General features: G+C 39.7%; 1 protein-coding gene across 2 annotated transcripts in view; it reads right to left on the bottom strand.

Annotated features, from left to right (window-relative positions):
• The window catches only part of LOC111870997 (hemicentin-2), a 322577-nt gene that overhangs the window by 131949 nt on the left and 171469 nt on the right, over positions 1 to 19159 (bottom strand). The gene's annotated exons all lie outside the window — the stretch shown is intronic.

Raw genomic sequence — 19159 nt, 5'->3', positions numbered from 1 at the left:
TATTTAGTAAAGATACTCTACTGTTGGGATTATGGGAGCAATATTCTACTCAGACAAAACTACAGGTCTAGTTGGTGAGTATACATGCCACTTCTGACGTCCTACGCTGGTAAGGACCAGTAGAAATTTGCCCGACCGACCGATCACCTTGATGATGATGAGGGTAATGATACAATTCAAAAATAAAAACGCTTAAAATTATATTTAGAGGTCAGGGGTTATTTCAATTTCTTCTCATGCGTCCATTTACAGAAGTCGTACGCCAAGTGGCGAATCAAAGTAACAACCATTCAAGTGGGTCATTCCACCTCCCAGGGTCATGCATGATCTTCGATAGGGTTTATTGAATCTGCTTGCCATCTAATTTAACTACATTCCTAATGTTTGCTAAATAATCAGCGGTTTATGGGAGGTCTGAACCCTTTCATGCTTGCCTGAATACAAGACGCCCACGATCATAAGGCGCACCGCCAAATGTGCAAGGTTTTCAAATTAAAATGCAATCATTTATGCATGTAATTCATTACTCCAAACAGGAAGTACACGGAGTAAGAAATATTCACGGTGTTCCTCGTACTTACATAAAAAAAGTTAAAGCTATCACTGTAACGGACCGTGGAGGTCCATAGGTTTGTGAGACGTCAAGGTTCCCACATTTTCTAGACAATCGGTTCACAGATGGGGGTGAGGTTGTCAGACTTACGCGCCGGTCGCCATTTATACCCAGGAAGATTCTTGGTACTCGTTTCTCTTAGAGACTGAGCCGATCCCAGGGTCATAGTGTGGTTGGAAGGATTAGGTAAATTAAAAAAAAAATTACCTTATCGGGAATCGAACCCACCACCTTCCGGCTTGTGACACAGTGATACATTTCGACAAGATCATACGTAGAATAAATCTGAAAAACAAAACCCGATGTTACGTAAGAGAGGGAATGATGTACACAGACGAAACTTTGTGTGCATGTACTCAGGGACCATTCCATGAAGACATAAGCGGAGAGAGGACAGAACTCCATACATTCTCAACACTCACACTAAAAGCTGGTGAGTGGTTAGCTTCATTCTGCGGTCTTGTAACGACGGGGGAAACGGTCTCCGACATCCATTCAATAGCAGGCTGGGTGGGCCGCAAGGCTGGAAGGGAAATCACATTACCCATTCTGGGACTTCAATGCAGGCAGTCCACTCCAGAGCTACTGCGCCGTCTCCGTTGGGTTGATATAGTGTGTGACGTAGGGTGGGATTAAGCCTATCATCCATACAGTTTTCTAAGACAGTTTCCCATGAAGCTTTGTGACCATTCGTTTGGTATACTGTAAGCACCACATACATAAACAGGCACAGAGCACCAAGAACAAATTGTTCCACTTACGCTTCTCCGTTAATTAATTGAACTAAGCCTAATATTATATTTGAGAATCTCGTTGCATTAAGATATCACTTATAGTCTATTTTTCCTGTCTATAATGCAAAAAATAAACAAAATTAATAATGCTGATTCACATTTAATCCATATAATGATCGTTAAATGTACAAAAAGGTAGAGTTGTCCTTGCGCTTAACTAATTAAACAATACGCCATGAAGGTGTATGAGGGAGTGGACGTATAGATCCACATTTTCTTGACTTCGGCACTAGTTGGAGATGAGTGGTCATTTTCATACCCCGGCCGCTTCATCCCCGAAAAAGGAGCCCCCGGAAAAGGAACCCCCCGTACCCATTGGATAGAAGGTTTGGTAGACCCCAGAGCCGGTCTGGATGACGTGGAGAAGAGGAAATTCTTGACCCTACCGGGACTCGAACATCGACTCCTTGGTGGTTCAGCCCGTAGCCAGTCGCTATACCGATTATGCTATCCCAGCTACTTGTTAAATGTATGATATATTATAAAAATTATTAAAATATTAGAATATATATGCATTATCACAATGCTATATGTTTCGGCAATATAAGGCCATCTAACACTATTATAAGGAGTCTAATGCACTGCGCAATAATGAAATATCATTCTTTCAGTTACGTCGTTGATGTCTTCTTCATGTCTTTTCTAAATGCGGCTGTTTCTGTATTTCATTGGTGTGCTATTTTCTTGAGTGTGCGTATGAAGTATCCCTTTCCGTTCTCTGTATTAATAGAGAATCATTATTATTAATGTATTAATTTGTTGCATTATACACGGAAAAATAGGCTATAATGTACTATGTCTATTCAAGTAATTCTTCCAGAAATATGCACGAGCAGTAGCAACAAACAGTATCGATTTATCAACACTCGATACTGTAACCTCCATTACAGAAGAACTCCTTCCTTTCTACGGTAGCTGGGAAAATCAACTCTCAGAGTTTTCCTCATTAAACAAATTTCCTGCCACTGATATGCTCCGAAATGATCAAACAAACTGAATCTACACGAGGAACACCGCTCTGTGTTCCATTCTGAATATCCCTTTACTTCCGTACACGCTGAAGCAGGCTATATAAAAAACAAGAAGTTATAGCACAATTCAAACGACTGGAATTGAACCATTGAAACCGTTACGGAAATCGAATCGCATCACTCTCCATTTGCTCTAGCTCAGAAACATGGGCTAAAGCAAAAACCCTACTTGCGTTTTAATTTGTTATAATTATAGCCTCTCTTACTGAGCAGGCCTATCATCTTAGCGTAGCAAATAATATGCCGAAATAAGAAAAGGGAAGACTAATTGGATTGGTCATATCTTACGCGGTAACTGCCTTCTGAAAGAAGTTACTGAAGGAAAGATAGATGGGCGGATAGAAATGACCAGAGGACGAGGAAGAAGACGTAAGAAGATGCTTGATGACCTTGGGGGCAGAAGAGGATATTTTCATTTGAAGGAGAAAGCTCTAGATCGCATCAAGCGGAGGAACTTTTTGGAAGAGACTGTGGACCTGTCGTCTTGACAGATTACTAATGAATGAATGAATGAATGAATGTCTACCATAAAAGGTATACATAAAATGTAAATAAAAAAAGATCCTTTAAGTGGAATATAATAAAATTCTTCATATAGAATTTTACCTACTTCAGGAAGTATATCATACCATCAAATGAATGCAGACATCGAAATGCATGTTCCACAAAGTAACCAATAATTCACAATCACCGATACCAGACATATTTTTACACCTTCCGTGGTGAAACTGCTTTTTAAACGTTTCCATTTCAGAAGAGATCAAATGATACATTCTGAAACTGAAGTACATTTCTTTCCATTTCTACGCTGTCGAAATCCGTAAGTTCCTGCGATGTTGTGATGGAAATTAATGTTTTAATATTCAACATTCCGAATATATAAATAAGCATTGTGCTCCGTTCGTTATTGTAGTTCGCACATATTTGGCTTTGAATGCGTCAGAAGGTAATCTTTAATCATCCTCTTCATCAGTGATTATCGATCTTCTGCAAGTCAAAATGCGCAAGATGATCGAAGCTTTCATCTTTATTACGTCATCTTTGGAGATGTAAACAGATTATCAATTTTTATAAATCAGTAATAAAGAAGTTGGCTGTGGTACTTAAAGATATTAAAGACATCCAAAAGTTGATGTGAAGATAAACTTATCTTAGATTGTTTAGCAATTATCATGATAAATATTAAGAGTTCTAAATTCTGTGATATACCACTGTTTAGTCCGGTGAGTAAAGCGACGTTTCGGAACAACTTACCGCCTCCATCTTCAGGGTCGAAGAGTAAGCCAAGCAAGAAAGCAGAATAAAGCAGGAAGAAGGCGCAGAGTTACCAGCAAGAGAGGCCCACCTGGCATTTGAACGAGCAGTAGGTAGAGGCCACAATGATCCTTACAATCGGCCTCGAAGGAAAGTCTTGTTGGTTCAGGTTGCCTCACTATTCGACCCTGAAAATGGATACGATATGTTCCTTCGAAACGTCAACTGACTTTCACCGGACCATATGGCGTTATATTCCGTAAGAGAGAGCTCTTAATAGCCACCGCTGAGAGAACCTCAAATACATCACTCAATACTGTTATCATGGATTTACAACAGGCGATTTTACATGTGCCATATAATGGTTTTCTACATCCGAGTAAAAACATATGAATCATTTCAGCAATTAGATGCATATGCAATGAAATGTAGAATTTTGTATCATAAATATTCGAATTTTCCCAAAATAAAGCACCTGAAAGCGAAAGTAACATATCATTTTTCTATAGCAGCCGTACTTCCAAAATTAATAGGCGCAGAGATTAAAGTATTTAATCATAATCATAAAAGGAATAAAGGCTTCGTTAACCCCGATAGCTACACATTACTCACCATTGGACCAATAAGAAACAGAATGTTACACGGTAACAGTAGTGGGCCCGAAATGCATAAATAAATTAGTAAATATGAGAAATTTCTGAGTCAGAATGAAATAATTTTTAGTTTGAGAACCAACTCTGTAAAATTCTAAATATATTTACAGTTTTAATTTTATTTTACAATGCTTACAGTTATAATACATTGCTATTAAATTCGTTCACGGAAAGGGTTAACATATGTTCGTAGTTTTAAAGTTTATAAACCTTGACAGACACTTTGCTTATCCAGCGCATTCATACACTATTAACATTTGCCTCTCTGTATATTCTTCCGTATTTTCAGTTTGTTGTGTAGACACAACAGTTAAAACTGTCTACAAAGGAGCCCTGCCTGGATTTTAAAATGTTGATATGTGATATGTACAGAATATACGCATATCTCTGGTCCACTGAGACTGCAGGCTATTCTCTGTGAACTGCTGAAGCTTACATGCAGTGCAGTAACTCAGCATCTTCTCTTTTCCTGCTTCTAGTATTCAGTGAATTACGTAGTATTTTTTCCTGTGGCGCTACAGCCCCAATTTGGGCCTAGGCCTACCTCCATGAAACTCTCCGTTTCACTTCGGTTTACTAGATTTTACACATACGGTAGGACTCCTTGGGCGAGTGATCAGCTCGTTGCAAGGCCTCAACCTGTAGACAAACATAGAAAAACGCACACAAACATCCATGCCCTGAGTGGGATTCGAACACACGATCTAGGTTTCCGAGCAAGCGAAGACAGTGCATGCCTGACCGCTCGGCTACCGTGACCGGTGAATTACGTAGTATAGCTCAGCGTAATACTTAACGTAAAATATAGGCAATCGAATTAGTATTTTTATTAAACAATAACACCAGGTCACTATTAGGTTCTGAAGTCGTCTAGTTTGTTACCTGAGGCAAGACGTGTATTATAACTGGAGTGAGAGAGACAATATACATATATCGATAGAGCCCGCGATCCGAGTACATGGAAAAGGAATAAGGGTTATGCATGATGAATGAAGTTAGGGAAAATATACTAAATTGTCATACAAAGTACAGTGCCCTTTTCTCTGAAAACGATAATCATACAAACTTATTTAATGAACTCTATTGCTAGGGAGAAATGAAAATCTAAATTGCTTATAAACTGAAATACGACAAAAGGGTGCATAGATAATATTTTAGTTGTAAATTTCATTCAATTAACCTAATCCATCCAGCCGCACTGGCGTCTACTCACGTCTCTAAAAGAAAAGTACCAGGAACTTTCCTGGGGGGTAAAGGGCGACTGGAGCATAAGGCTGACAACCTCACCGCCATCTGTGACCTGACTGTCTAGGAAATGTGGGAGCCTCGACCTCTCATAACCTTTAGGGCCTCCACGGCCTCTTACAAGGATAGCTTTACCGTTTTATTATTTTATTTAAAGGCGAAACACGAAATTGTATTTTCTAATAAAGTAAGTAATTTTTTGAAGCCTTCGGAATCAGAAGTCCTGAAATTAAATTAGTAACTTTCAACAAATTCGTGATGCAACAGTAAGCACTTCCAAATATTGAAAAGGAGAGAAGGAAATTGTGTCAGCCAATTGCTGGACAGCGTTGCCACGCCTGTCTTCTTTGATGGTGATGACTCTGTTTGTGTTGTGGGCATTTCTATCATACTACGAGGCTTGATGCAAATCCTAAATTACTAATGAGAATCGACTGTAGAGATGTGTTCACAGAGAATTCAGATTCTCGGTTACTCATAAACAGTGTTCATATTAGGAACTGTGGCACGCGGTAGCGTAGTGGTTAAGGCACTATGCTAGAAGTCAAATACCGATGAAGTCATTGGATTTTTTTTTTCAATTGACCTAATCCTTCCGGCCGCACTATGGCCCTGGGATTCACTCAGCCTCTAACAGAAATTAAATAAATAATTTTCGTGGGGAATAAAGCGCGGCCGGCGCGTAAGGCTGAAACATTGAATGAAACCTATGTAAAATATTATTATAATTTCTTTATTTAAATAAAATTATATTTTATTATCAGACAGTAGAATAACGAATCTTTTGATATTAAATATCAGGTCTTTGATGAACTGCTTGCACTAAAATGATGAAAAAGGCAGACATGAAAGTTATAAGGGGATAGACTTTTAATTCCTCAAGCCATTCTTTAGATGTCAGTTATGTCTTAAGAATATAACAGCAGAAAATCAATTTACTTCAGCAGCATACATTAAAGGAGGAACTTCATTTAATTTTAAGTTCTTATGGCACCTTGCGATCTGATTATCTGAATATTATTCTGAAAGAGAACGCACAGGTGACTTTAGAACCAAGCTCAATTGTATATGCAACACGCAGAGACTTCATGAAAGTACATTTCCGTCGTCTCCCTGTAACGGCTAGGAATTATTACATTTAAGTGTCTACATCCCATGTGTACTACATGTAACAACAGAAGTATGTGTCACATAGTGAGAAGAATTCGTTTAAAGGAAGGTAAATACCGTCATGTATACGGGGTTTGCGTGACTAATGATAATGGGTTGTGGATTTGATGATCGGATTTATTGGCACAATTGATCATAACAGCTCACACACACTGAACACCTTCTGAGTTCTCCTACTGACGAATCTCTATGAAGAACGTCTCACTACCTTGGACGACGTTTGTCTCTCTCTGCCTCTCGAATTCACGAATCCACTGTCTTTTATAATGGTCATGTGGCCCTCATAGAAGTCACCGTGTCTTACATTCCCTCTGTTCTTCTCTGTTTCATCCGATTCCACGAAGCGTGTCTCAATCTCGGGACAAAGTTTTGATTCATCCAAGCGTGTTCGTTGTTGCGAAACGTGTTTTAACAATCCGTTGTCTAGCAATGGATCATTCCGTCATAATATTATTTATTTGTACTTTCAAAATTTATACATGATGCAGCTTTCAATGTTAAATTACATAATATTAATATCGGTATATTGGTAAGATGTCGTCTGTTCTAACTTCAGTCAGAAATACATATTATTTTATATCATCTAAAATGTCGTCCGTTTATCTGATTTCATGTTCTTGCCAGTAATCTCTTTCATTCAGCTAATATACAAGACCCGGTTTAGAATCCTTCAACATTCTTTTGCCAATAGTTGATTATAATTTTAGCCTTGTTCTAATTAATGTAATCTTCATTTCCCCTTCTTGCTCGATCATTTCTTTTCTTCCTTCCATACTTTGCCTTCTGTGCTTCTCTCATTGCTTCAGCGATGAAAATGTATCTGTAATAAGTTTCACGGCCGGTCACGGTAGCCGAGCGGTCTAAGCCGTGCACTGTCTTCGCTCGCTCGGAAGCCGGGATCGTGGGTTCGAATCCCACTCAGGGCACGGATGTTTAGTTTGTGTGTGTGCGTTTTTCCGTGTTTGTGTACAGGTAGAGGCCTTGCGACGAGCTGATCACCCGCCCAAGGAGTCCTACCGTATGTCTTAGATCTAGAAAAACCGAAGTGAACGGAGGTGTTCATGGAGGTAGGCCTAGGCCCACTGGGGCTGTAGTGCCAAGGAGGGAAAAAAAATAAGTTTCACACACACATACAGAACCACACGCAAAATTATAGTTTGGTATATTATAATTTTTATGTTTTTGGACAGCAGACGAGACGACAAAAGGTTCTGGACTTCATCACAGAAATTTGGCGTGAATAAAAAGAAAGAACACTAAACATATTTATCACTATGCGAATCATATAACATGATAATTACATAATTGAAGGTGTGAACAATTAAGCTTACTGAAGAACTACTTGCTTTGGCATAGTATAAAAGTTGCACAGAACTGAAAAATCTTCACTTCGTGTGTGGGTCAGAAGGTGGAGTCACATCGTGAGCGGAATCTTGTCTTTCGGTTCATCGAACGATGTTAGTCAACAGTTCGTGAGATCATGCTGTCTGACATGCCCCAAGGGAGTTTCAAGGAAGTGGAAAAAACGTCAGAGAACCTGGCCGCAAATCTCGAGGGAAGATCGAAGCTTGTGAGAATAGCATTCTACCTTTCTGATTGCACAACACCAAAACCTCAAAGTTACTACACACGGAAACGACAATGTAAAGCACAACATAACGTTTACACTACTTCAAACATCATCACAGGTTTAATGCTTTCTAAGGTTTATATATATTCATTCATTCATCAGTAATCTGTCAGACGACAGGTCCACAGTCTCTTCCAAAACAGTTCCTCCACGTAATGCGATGTCAAGCTTTTTCTTTCAATTAAAATATCCTCTTCTGTCCCCAAGGTCATCCAGCATCTTCTTACTTCTTCTTCCTCGTCTTCTGGGCACTTCTATCCGCCCCTCCGGTTTGTTTTGTCTCCAGAGGAAACATCTCGCATACATGGGAGTCTCTGTTTTTGGAAAGAGACTATCCAGGAAAAGTGATAAAGATATATATATATATTACCTTTTAGTTTATATGTTTATGAGTATCACCACGGCTAACATAATTTCCCATAGCAATCATGAGAATTTAGACCCGTTGAACTATGCTCATAATTTGTAGAACCAAACAATTGTCCGGTATATTTTCATAAGATCCGCATCATAATTTATTCCAGGCAAATTTAAAATTATTCTCAGGCCACACGTTATTTATAAGTAACGGTACTAAAATATTATTCTGTCAATGCCATCGTTGTTCAATCGCAGAAGTTCTCAGGACCGACATGATAGTGTTGTTAATTGTATGGGATGAGTAATTATAGGACCATTTGTGGTGTCGACGCATACTGACTGATGTATTAAACGGTTGCCAAGCAACAAAATAGAAATGGACTTATGTGACTTGCGAGTGTGTAGTAGGTTGTTGCCAGGCAACGGAACAGTGGATATATTCTCCTTCTGCTCTATAAAATCCCCACTATGGTGCTGGAAACGGACACAAAAATAACGAAGAATTAATAAAAGGATTTTGTGTATAAGGCTAACAAGGAACCCATCAAAATTTTATTGTGAACTTCTCAAAAGAAAACATCGTCAATAAATACCTAAACCTCATAAATTTAAAAGACCTGAAAATATACATTTACATTCTTACTCAGATTTTTTCCGCTTAGTTGGGTGAAACTGAGTCCCCTTGCACTGCGGCCACTACGGGCCTATTGTACCAGCCCCAGATGATGGATGATGGTGTTTGTGGAGCAATTGATGGAATAAAGATTGGCAGGGGGAAACTGAAGTACTCGGAGAAAACCTGCCACATCTCCACTTTGTCCACCACAAATCTTACATGACAAGACCCAGGCTTGAACTCGGACCGCCGCGGTAGGAGGCCAGTGACTAACCGCTTGTATACTTAGATACTATGCGGTGCTACTACGTAGCACATACGTATTACATAAAGGTACTTTTTTCTGTTAAGGTTGGCACAGTAGTGCTCGAACATAAGCTGCCTTCCGGTGCTGCTCGTCTATTCCTACCCGTCAGTGCTTGCTAACATACGAGCACATAGAGGCAAGACTTCTGCTTTTAATTCGGGAGGGGAAGGTTTCAGATCTCGGGCAGGACACCAGCAACACTGACGATTCTAGTGGTTTTCCTCAGTCCCTCAAGACAACTTCCGGCACAGTAATTCGAAATAGGCTACGGCCACTTCCTTATACTTCATTCTTAATTCATCGTTCATTAATTATCCTACCATTCGAAGCTATACGGCATGAGCTACCGAAACGTCGTTAAACGACCAATAAATAAACAAATGAGACATATTGAAAAATAACGAGTGAAGTTCAGTCGCCTTTCATGGCCTCAATATTGTACAACTTGTGGAAAATGTGTCGATGATTCAAGGAGGATGATTAGAAACCATATATATGCGGTCTCCTGGGTTGTAACGCAGTGTATCTCGGAGAAAATGCAACTTTTCATAGAAATATATCGTTTCCTTTTTGAAGGTCGAAGATAAAACCAAGCAACAAGCTAACAGATGCAAGCGGGAAGCTAAAGTTGCTAAAAATACAGGTGTACGGATGAAAGGTATCCCCCCAAAAAATAATTATATCTCAGAAAGCTTTTATTATACACATTTATGGGTTACACCATTACAAAGGGAAACTATCAAAGTTTTTTTTCTGAGTATAGAACTTTCTCAATAAATTTCAACGTGGGCTTGCTTGGTGGCACGACAAATATCCAGATGACCCAGCATGTTTGGTATTACCATAGCCACAGCGTCCCTTGTGCGGGCTTTCAGGTGTTAAAGGCCGTTGATCTTAACCTGGTAGACAATGTTCTTCACATAACCCCACAAGAAAAAAATCAGTGTGATTAAATCTGGCGACCTAATAGGCCAAGCGATTGGTTCATCTCTGCCACTTCATATCCCAGCCATCTCTCTGTCCAGGTGATTCCTAACATAGTGGCAAAAATGTGGCGGCACATGCGCGTAAGCCGGGAGTGAAAAAAGACTTTCAGAGTTTTCCTTTCCGATGACATAAACCGGATACGTGTATAACAATTAGTTTCCGAGATATAATTATTTTTAGTTTGGATACCTTTCATCCGGACATCCTATATATGCTGATATGTTCTTCCGAAATGGAACTACATGGTGTTACAACCCAGAAAATCGTCCTCTTTACAAAAATAATCTTTCAATCCACTTGTTTGACTCACTATTCATGCTACCGAGAAGGGCGTGTCTGTAGAATTGCTACATCGCAGAGGTATTTGAATACAGTTTATTAAAGGCTACATTTTGTTCTCTTGCTTTCGTTTGCCGTCGGTCTCACCGTCTTCGCCGCTGAAGTAAGCATAAACTTCAACATTCTTCTCATAAATCAAACAACAGTGATGGGCAATACGACCTTTAATAGTGGGCGTTAACATGAAGCTGTGACGTGACGTCATAAAATTTTGTCAGAGATATGCGATAACTTATTTCGTCATGAATATCAAATCCCTATTCCAGAATACTGTTTTATTCTTGGCCTACCAGATGGCCACAACTGTGAAAGTAAATCGACGGAAATTACTTCTGCTCAAAGGCAAATATCTAACTGTGATTGACATTCTTATTTTCAGGTGGCACTTTGGCTGTTAAGTGCTTACATTAATGACTAATGTGGCATAATTGGACATTTCTGTATTCCTACATTTCCTGACGGTAAAGGTACTGCGCCATATTACCTCTACAGACGACTGACTTCTCTTCCAGTCAGATATTAACACTATGCAAAACTGGTTTATCGCTAACCGTATGAAGCTTAATGCTGGCAAAGGAAAAGAAATTTCGTCCTCCGAAATGATTAATGCGCTAGCGTTTAACTATGTCCAATAAAACGATGGTATTCTGCATGGAAAATGTATCAAAGATTTTCATATTTGTCTTACTCTACACCCTACACTTCTTCCTATAATTTATCAAGGAAAAGAACCTACTGTCGAAAACTTCAAAAGTACCATTGAAAAACAAAAGGGGATTTTTTTCTGAAAGAGCTAAAAACCTTTTTTTTTTCAATTTAATGAGTCACTGCAGGGATATGTTTAATTATCCCGAAAACTAAATGTAAGGCAAGCAGAGGCTCCCAAGATTCATCCTCACATTTGAGCACCGGGTGATTTCGCCCTGGCTGCATCTCTTCTGCCTTGCATTTGGGAGATATGCGGTTCGATACTCGGTCGGCACACTGACTACCCGACCATGTTCTTCGTGGCCTTCCTCAGTCCCATTCAGGGAAAAACCGGAAATATACCTCAACTTAGGCCACTTCCTTTCTAATGCTTTCAAATTTATCGTATCTTCCTGTCGTTTGATGAAGCACAGGCGTCGTTAAGTAAACCAGATAGAGTAACTCACTCACTCTCTCACTCACGGAGCCAAGCCCTTCTTAAGAAGTCGCCAATTCTGCAGCTACTCAAGAACTTCTAAGAATTTTATGGTACCCGAAGGTTCATTACCGTCTTCACAAGAGCCCTTCATGGTCCCTATCCTCAGCCAGATTAATCCAGTCCATATCATCCCGCCCTACCTCTTTAAGATCCATTTTAATATTGTTCGCCCACCTTCGCCTTGGTCTTCCTAGTGGTCTCTTTCCTTCTGGCTTTCCCACCAATATCCTATAATTAGAATGATCAAGACAAGGNGGGATTCGTGCTAAATGCCCTGCCTATGTTATCCTCCTTGACTTGATCATTCTAATTATACTTGGTGAAGAGTTATGAAACAACTGAATAGAGTAAGCAATGGAGCTACTGAGATTACATGGATTCTTCTCTACATGGGAGACTTGTAGTAGTAGTAGTTGTACTAGCATTGCAAGTAAGAGGAAAATTACCGTAAATGTAATCGCATATACCATCAAAATTCATATACTGAGCTAGCCCTTTCAGCTACTGAGCTGGTGTTTCCCCTTTAACATTGGGGTCGGTCTGTTGCTTCGATGTTAATGAGTTCGTGCTTGACGTTTCAGCATGTTAGATGGTAACAGAATCTTCTCGCTAAACACACGTTAAAGGATAAATGACGTAGGGTGTGAAATGGATCCCACAAATTTTCTCGCATCTCTTCTATAAGCTACAGAAAATTCCTGGAGGTTCAGTTTGTTACGTATGGGCGATCAGTGTGGTACTACATTCAACCGTGCCTTTATAAACCAACGAAATGTTATGGCATTACATAAAACATGTTTTAATCTTCATGCAGTCTATTAATTATACACATGAAAGGTGTACGTTCTGCAGAGTTTCATGTGTTGAATGAAGGGCTGCATCATAAAGTAGTAGTGGTTCGTATAGAAATAGCTTCAGGCATCCGGTATAAATAAATGCCTAGTTTCACGCCTTGGCCACTTTAACCCAGGCACACATTGCGTAGACAGCATTGTGGGGACCAGAAGCAGTCTGGGAGCAGTAACGAAAAAATACGTAGATCCTGAATTTGCTAGGAATCGAACTTATTCATCTAGCAAATAGTTATTATTATTTATTATTAGAGGGGGTGGGTTTCCCCATGCACTTAGACCAGTTATTGGTCCATTCTGCGTCCCCCTTTAATTTCTACTGTCGCGATACGCTACAGATACTGGTACGTGCTATCAGCCCTGTTCAGCCAACGAGGTCGGCCGTAGGTACCTGATATTTCCCCCATCTACCAGAGGCATTGGAAACTACTTTGCGCGGGAAATTTTGCCTAATTTTGCTCAGAGGTCTCCTAGAGACATGAGGATCTTTTACGTGCCGTACGACACGGGATCCACGGTTTAAAGTCCCCCCGGAGGACTTGTTCCCTGAATTTTCCCGCCCTTAAAAATTCGACGGCCTCCGCCGGGTTTGAACCTGCGTACCTTGAGTCATGAGGTGGGAACTTTACCCCTAGACTACGGAGGCCGCTTAGCAAGTAGTTAGTCTTTATACCAAATATGCTATCTACGTTGTCGCAGTGTATTGGATTAAAATCAGTATACACTGTCAAGGTTAAAACAGATATTATTTCAAATATACCTAAATAAAATCCAGGAACATTCCATGCGCCACAACATTCATACACAGAAGCACAGATAAGACATACATAAAAGACAATTACAGTACAATTCTTTGGGACTGATGGGATGGAAAAATCCTTTCACCTGCACTGGTTGTATGATCGATTTTTCAATATCAAAATTCTTTGTTTGCTACAGAATATATTACTACATAGCTCAACACTTCCGTAGTACCTTTCAGGCGTAGAAGATGTTTACAAAAACATGTCTAATATATCTTTCAGAATTTGAAATAAAATTTCCATTGTATTTAACCAACACCACTGAAGCCTATGTTTTCAATGTGTTTCGTACAATGCCTTAGATGACAAGAAAATAAACAATCCTCTTTTTTTTTGCAATTCAGCGTTGGTAAAGGGATTAGCAGCATTATTTATGAGGCGTTCTTCGTAGCATATACTGACGTCCCCCACAAAAAGGGGCCAAATTTCCGCAATGAATCATACATATCCTATCTTGTTCAAAGTTGTCTGCAACGATAAAATATACAGCAAATCAATGACTTATTTTGCAGATACCCTATATATCATCAGACTGTAATCACAGCTCAGTGTTTAAATGCTTTAGCTAACAGATCCGTCAACGTACGGATTTCCGTGTCTCCTATCACTGACACTACGCTTCAGAAGAGATACCCGTGACCTGGACGAATGACACGTGAAATCCAACGACTTGAGCGATGCATTACAGTTTGATGAGATTCCAGCGTGTGGACAAATACACCTCCTGTGTGTTTCAATTAGTGAGAAAGCAGGCACGTATTAAGCTTACGTGATAGGTTTCGGACGTTTAGATTTAATAAAGATTTTTTCACTTCGTAATCATTTTAGGACCCCTTCTCTGGTGTAGTGGTCAGAGTTCCTGGCTACAGATCCAAAGGTCCGGGTTGAATTCCCGGCGCTACCAGATTTTCTGAGTAGTGGTTATGAAACGGGGTCCACTCGGCCTCATGACGATAATTGAAGAGCTACTTCAAGGTAATAGCGGCTCCGGTCTAGAAAACTGATTTCTTCTATGATTCATTCTTCCTCCGAAACTTTGGACTCTCGCCGCACCACATAGCATTACAACCAAGAAGTCCGCAATCTAAAGAATTAGGTTCGATTCAAGGAACTCCATAATGTGTAATTCAACACCTACCAGTGAGTTTATAAACGAAGAGGTCCATGAAAATCTCTTCTGTAGTGTACTTTACTTTGCTCAGCGTTAAGCACATATTACTTTAGACAAGGGGTGGACATATATTTTTTTATTTTATTACAGCCATACTAGAATAATTTTGTGCTTTTGAAAGTAAGTATATATGTATACTATCTGAAGCAATGGAACATATTTAAATAGCGCTATATATAATATACATAATCATTTAATTGTTAACAATTAATTCGAAAGGAATATCACAAACTGACAATACCCCGAAGATGAAGATAAACTAAATCTGGAGCGGCTCAGCCATATTTTCTCGAGTTGTAGGCAAAGTAAATGATAAAATTCCCACCGCGGAGGCCCGGGTTCGATCCCGGGACTGGTGAAGTGGGATTTGTGGTGGACAAAGTGGCGTTGGGCCAGGTTTTCTCCGAGTACTTCGGTTTCCCCTGCCAATGTTCATTCCACCAGTTGCTTCACAATCACCTTCACCTATCATCTAGGGCTGATACCATAGGCCAGAAGTGGCCGCAGTACAAGAGACTTAGTCCCATCCCACTAGCATTAGAAAAGTAATAAAATTATTGTAGCGTGTATAGCCAGGCAACGGCCTCGCGTAAGCCCACTCAACAACAGGGCGAATGCGTTAGCGATAATGCTCTATTTCCTGTATTTAAGTGTGATTAAGAGAGATTGCAACCAAAGTGCCAATAAATCCAATCACCCGAACTAGAACCCGTCATTTTCGTGGCGCTTATTACCCTACACGTGACATTATCTACTTGTAGTAGGGTTCACAAAATTAGGACATATGTTAAAATTATAGTACTTTATAAGAGAGTTCAGGTTATCATGTTGATTTAGAAAAGCACAATCTTCTGCTATGTCATATGCGGAAAGAAGAAGTTTGCCGATGTTTCCGGGAAAAGTATTTTCTCATATTTTCGATGAATAAGTCGGGAAATCAAGTAACATGTTTGCTGTTTGCTTGGCTTACCTTGAAGATAGAGGCATTAAGCGCTCCGTAATTTCTATATAACTATACAAGGCTACACGGCGTCACATCCCATCAAGGAGTATCCCTTGTATTTTTACGTTTTCTCATGATTTTCAATTACAAACCTGTGTGCTATGTAAAACAGACTGACGACCTAGAGAGGACATTCTTGCTATTAACATACAACTACAACCAGAGTTTGTCTACCCCTGCTTTAGACCATCGTGAAAGCAGCCTTTATATCCTGCTGTACATTGTCATTTATATGTGGATTGAGTTACGTTGTTGACTATCACTTTGAAGTGCCGGAATTAATGGTGTTTACTTGAGAAGAGAATGCAAAGAATAATTCACTAACGTGTGTAGTCTAGCGTCCCGCCCATGCAGAGGTGTGACAACGCACACTCAATAATGCACGATCGACCTATTTACTGCTCTATTCATTTCTTTCAGCCGTATCTTTCATTTATTGCCGTACAATATCTACCTGCCTGTTCAGAGGCCATCGGGCTCATGTTTAACGAATCTGCCACGTTGGCTCTTTGTCTCTTCGGCGCTGTAATACCAAAGTCGACAAAGGATTAGTTGTGTATATTGCTTCAACACCTTTAGTACTGGAGATAAAGTTCATCTAAATACTGATGATGGTGAGGGAGTAACGCTGGCACAAGAAGATCTACTGCCAGCCTCAAAGCAGTTTCCCAGTGTTTGTCTGATTTAACTGATTCATGATTCACTATGGGTTTATTTACCCACTGTGATTTACTATAGACTTTACTGTATCATCGAAAGAGATGGAAAGAATATTATGAATGATCAACTGATAAAACATTTGGTGAAGATGATCATGAATCATTTTTAAGATAATATTTTAAAATTGGCTCGGAAATCGGGCGGACATTCAAATCGGATGGTACCCGAATCCATGAACGAATGCAGCAACTACCCTGTATTTCTGTGCAAAACCAGTAAATAATTATAAATATATTATTCTGGAAATTTAGAAATGCATACTTTTGCGTTAAACAAATAGCACTATAGAATTTAAGATTAAATAAGTTTTCAAAAAACTACCACGTATATGTAACGAGAATACAAAATTATTTGTTTCGCATGAGTGTGAAACTTGGTCTGTCACACTAAGATATAAACTTAAAGTGAGGGGTTTCGAAACAGTAAAAGTTAGGTAAGATTGTCCCTGTGCTTATCTAATTAAGCACTACGCCATGAAGGGGTATCTGAGAGTGAATGTATAGATCCACATTTTCTTGACCTCGGCACTAGTTGGATGCTAGTTGTAAGCTTCACGCCCCAGCCGCTTTACCTCCGGGGAAAAAGCCCCCGGTACCCAGTTGATAGGAGGTTGGGTAGACGCCAGAGCCGCTCTGGACGACGTGGAGAAGAGAAAATTCTTGACCCTGTCGGAACTCGAACTCCGACCCCTCGGTCTTCCAGCCCGTAGCTAGTCGCTGTACCGGCTCCCTGTTTGAAAATAGTACTGAGGAGATTATGTGAACTTCAGAAGGATAAAATAATATAATGAAGAACTTCATAACCTGTGAACCTCACAGGATATTATTAGAATGATCAAATGGAGGAGAAACGGATGGGCAGAGCATGTGGAACGCCTGGAAAACGAGGAAAACGAGAAGGAAAGAAACCACTTGGGAGAATTAGGCATGAACTGGTGAATGTTACTGAACTGGATGTTAATGATAAAAGATGGGAGGATTCGGATTGGATCTGTCTGCCTCAGGACAGGCTGTTATGAACACGGTAATAAATATTTTGGGTCCATAAGGTCGGGAAATTCATTAACTGAGCTGAGCAACTACTAGAAAAATTCTGTTTCCCAGTAATTTGTTGGGATAGTATTATATATAAGTAAGAAGGCTAGAATAACACAGACTGAGGGTGTCTGGGAACAGGGTGCTGGGGGGAATATTTGGACCGAAGAGAGGTCAAGTGACAGGAGGTTGGAGAAAAATGCATAATGAGGAGCTTCGTAACTTGTACTCTTCGTCAAATATAATTAGAATGATCAAGTCAAGGCGGTAGAGATGGGCAGGGTATGTAGTACGAATGTAGCAGAAGAGGAATCCATATAGGATATTTGTGGTAAAACCAGATGGAAACAGACAATTGGGAAGACTAAGACGTAGGTGGGTGGACAATATTAAAGTAGATATCAGAGAGATAGGTTGGATTGGTATGGATTGGGTTGATCTGGCTAAGGATAGGGACCAGTGGAGGGCTCTTGTGAACACGGTAGTGAACCTTCGGGTTCCATAAAATGCTGGGAAGTTCTTCTTAAGCTGTACAAATGACAGCTTCTCAAGAAGGGCTCAGCTCTATGAATGAGTGAAGAAAACCCGAAACTGCTTAAAGGAAAAGTGTAACTTTTTCCAATGATGAATATTCTAGTCAACAATTTCAGAATTAATTCTAAACAGGAACAGACCAGAGTGCCTAATCCGTCAAGGCAGAAGAAGGATCTCATAGTTATAATAAGGAAATACATTTCTTGACCGTCTCAGTAACTACAGACCTGCCAATTAACATCATGTGCAATGGAGTTGAATGGTAATTAGCCAAATGTTTCTTATTTAAACAAATTCTTTGTGGACACATACAGAATGTCTTAAATTCGAATTTCAATTTTAAATCTACTCGGGCAATTAATGCTCCTTATTATCTTAAGTATGTAGGAATTATGTGAAAATGTCAACTAATATTTTAATGAAACTTCAACCGTAATTTATAAAAAAAAACCATCGAAACAGCGATGAAACACGAAGCGATATTAGCACGGTTCCTAGTCTGACATCAAACAACAATAAATTAGCTTTCCTGCGGTGAAACATTTCCAAGTAGCAGTTACGTGTTTGCTTACTTAGACCCTTGTGCTTTTCAACACGATATGGCCTGTCTGGCTGGGTCCACGGATAAATTAACACATTTAACGATCACATTGCTTAAGTTAGCGCTTGCTAATCCTCCCCAAGGGACCATGTTACATCCACCTATAACCCACAACGGCGATTAGCGAAGAAAACTGTATCCGTCTCACAGGTAGTTCATCCTTAGCTACTGGGAGATTCATAGACTCATGATCCTTACCTGTGTGACTTATCTATGTTATTTATATCACCTGAGAACTCTCTCAAGTCCTAAAACTT

This window comes from Cryptotermes secundus, unplaced genomic scaffold (genome assembly GCF_002891405.2).
Source record: "Cryptotermes secundus unplaced genomic scaffold, Csec_1.0 scaffold1170, whole genome shotgun sequence".
Classification (NCBI taxonomy): domain Eukaryota; kingdom Metazoa; phylum Arthropoda; class Insecta; order Blattodea; family Kalotermitidae; genus Cryptotermes; species Cryptotermes secundus.
This window is presented reverse-complemented; position numbering and strand designations above follow the sequence as displayed.